The sequence below is a fragment of the Ochotona princeps genome, chromosome 9, assembly GCF_030435755.1.
Source record: "Ochotona princeps isolate mOchPri1 chromosome 9, mOchPri1.hap1, whole genome shotgun sequence".
Classification (NCBI taxonomy): Eukaryota; Metazoa; Chordata; class Mammalia; order Lagomorpha; family Ochotonidae; genus Ochotona; species Ochotona princeps.
This window is the reverse complement of record NC_080840.1, coordinates 76,426,363-76,428,864: the sequence shown is the minus strand read 5'-3', so window position 1 is coordinate 76,428,864 and position 2,502 is coordinate 76,426,363.

Sequence of the window (2,502 nt, the reverse complement as noted above, 5' to 3'; positions counted from 1 at the left end):
GACCACACCGAGCAGAGCTGGCCCAGGCCAATGTGAGGAGCCTGGGGCTTCTTAGGTGCAGGGGACCGAGCACCTGGGCCAAATCCTGCTGCCTTTCTCGGCCATTAATTAGCAAAGAGCTAGATCAGAAATGCAGCGGGCCGGTGCCCACAGGGGATGCTAACATCGCAGCTTAATCTGCTCGGCAACAATGCGGGTCCTTCTCAACACTATTCTGCTATGGGTTCAGCTGTATGGCAAGTACCCGGAATCACTCTGTCAACATCTTCTGTCTCACAGAAGGTCTAAGTGGGTGAATTACCTTCTTGCAGAAGGTGGAAGGAGGGGAGAGCTCATAGCTTTATCCAAAAGCCTTCTCTGAAGACCTCTGCTTAGCACCATCTTGTCGTATTTGATGTTGTTTTCTCAAAGACTGAAGGACTTGCACAGATTTAGAAAGACAAGTCTATCCTTTGGATTGGCTAGGTAACACAGGGAATAATTATATTTCATTCTAAAGTACCACAAGCTCCAAAAGAAGATTTGAGTAAATATTGCTCATATAAGGGGCAGCATATAAAAAGTTGAATAATGAAATTCAAAACTTTGGCTTGAAGAAGCTGCTTACAAGCAGAACTTATGTAAGAAGAGAGACAACTTGATTAAACGAAACCAGATGTGGTTTTTACCCTCTGTATTTCTCATGTTTGAGCTTTTCTACCCAGATAGTCACTGCCACAGAAGTGCCAAATTCCACCTCCCACCAAAAACACTCATTTACTCACTTGAGAATATCTGTGAATGATCATGTATCATTGAGGGGGCTACAACAGTGAGCAAAGCACGGAGGCTCTCTCTTCATGCACTTGTTGTTTGGCAGAAAGGAAGTGGAGCAGGATGGCTGGAAGGACCATTGTGAACGTGTTTTGAATTTATAACTTCTGTGTACCTATTTAATTCTGTAAATGCACGATTATCCTCTAGTATTTTATCCTAAGTGTTATGCACTTGCAAAATAGATTTCTGTTATGCACTGTGGACTGTGGTCTTCAGCAGAAAGATTTTTTGGGTAACCAGCTGGAAGCATTGTGAGGTTCTCTCACTCTAGCACATTGGTAATCTGATCTCCCAAGTTACAGAAACTGGAAAACATTGTTAGAAATAATGGAACAAACATGTCCCTGCAATCCTGTCAGCCACAGGGGAGTCCTGGATGGAGTTTCTGGTTCCTGGCTTGGACTTGGTGCAGCCCTGACTACAGAGGGCATTTGGGGAGTGAACCAGTGGGTGGAAAATCTATCTTTGTCTTTCCCTTTCTCTCTGCAGCTTTAGCAAAACAAACATACAAAGAAATAAATAAAACAATTTTAAAGACCTTAAAAATACAGCTTGAAGTCTTTCTTCCTGCTGTCCACTGCAGCTAGATTTTGGGTGTCTCCAATGCCCTTTAGAACTAGAAATAGTCCCTTATTTAATTATCCTCCAAATCCAAGGTGGGTATTCCTTATATTTCTTGTCCAGGTCTCTCTCTGGTGTACTGTCTGCCTATCTTTGTCTAGAAATTGACTAGATGAATATCTAGCTGATTAGCTAGGCAGAAAAATGCCTTCATTAGTTTATGTTGTTTACTTTTTTAAAAAATAGTTTCTGAATTTTCTACAGCAAATTGAAGTAATTAAAAAGTAATTCTGCTCTCTGACCTATTTCTAGACTCATGTCTGTCCAGCACACTGGTCCTCTTTTATTCTGTGTTCAATCTTTTTCAGTTCTCTAAGACTCTTTGTCTCCAGGGCCTTTGCACATACACTCCCCCTGTTCTCAAACAACTTCACACATTCCGTTCGCAGAGTAGATGACTATCTGGCACCGCAGCCAAATGGCTCTGTTTCAAGCAGTCTTTCTATAAGTGTTCTGCCTTGTTGTATGGCACTGTTATGTGTCTAGACAGCAACTGTGCAATCCTCCTGTTGCAAGATGCATCACTTCCTCCTAACATTTTATGAGGACAAGGACCAAGTTTGTATCTTTCTTTTTAAAAATGTGCTTATTTACATATTTTTCAGAGACATAAAGAGACAACTTCCATCTACTGGTTCACTTTCCCAATGTGCATAGCAGCCAGAGCTTACCAAAGCCAAAGCCAGGGTGTAGGGACTCCATTCTGGTCTTCCACAAGGATGTCATAGGTACAAGCACTTGAGCGGGCACCTGCTACTTCTAGGGATATTATTAGCAAGAAACTGAAGGTGATTCTTGAACCAAGGCACAAAAATGGGATATGGGCACCCAAGCCGTCTCTTAATTGCTAGGAAAAACACTCATGCTATTTTGGAATTGGTTCATGATAAACATTCAATAAATATTTGTACAATGAGCTAGTAAATGTGGATAGACAAGTAGTTATATTTAAGAAAATTGAGAATCTGAACCTTAGACATGTGTATATGTTACAGTCTGATGTTTTCTGAGATCTAAATTCAAATGAATGGGGTGGATAGACGGGGGGGGGGAATGACGGAGGAA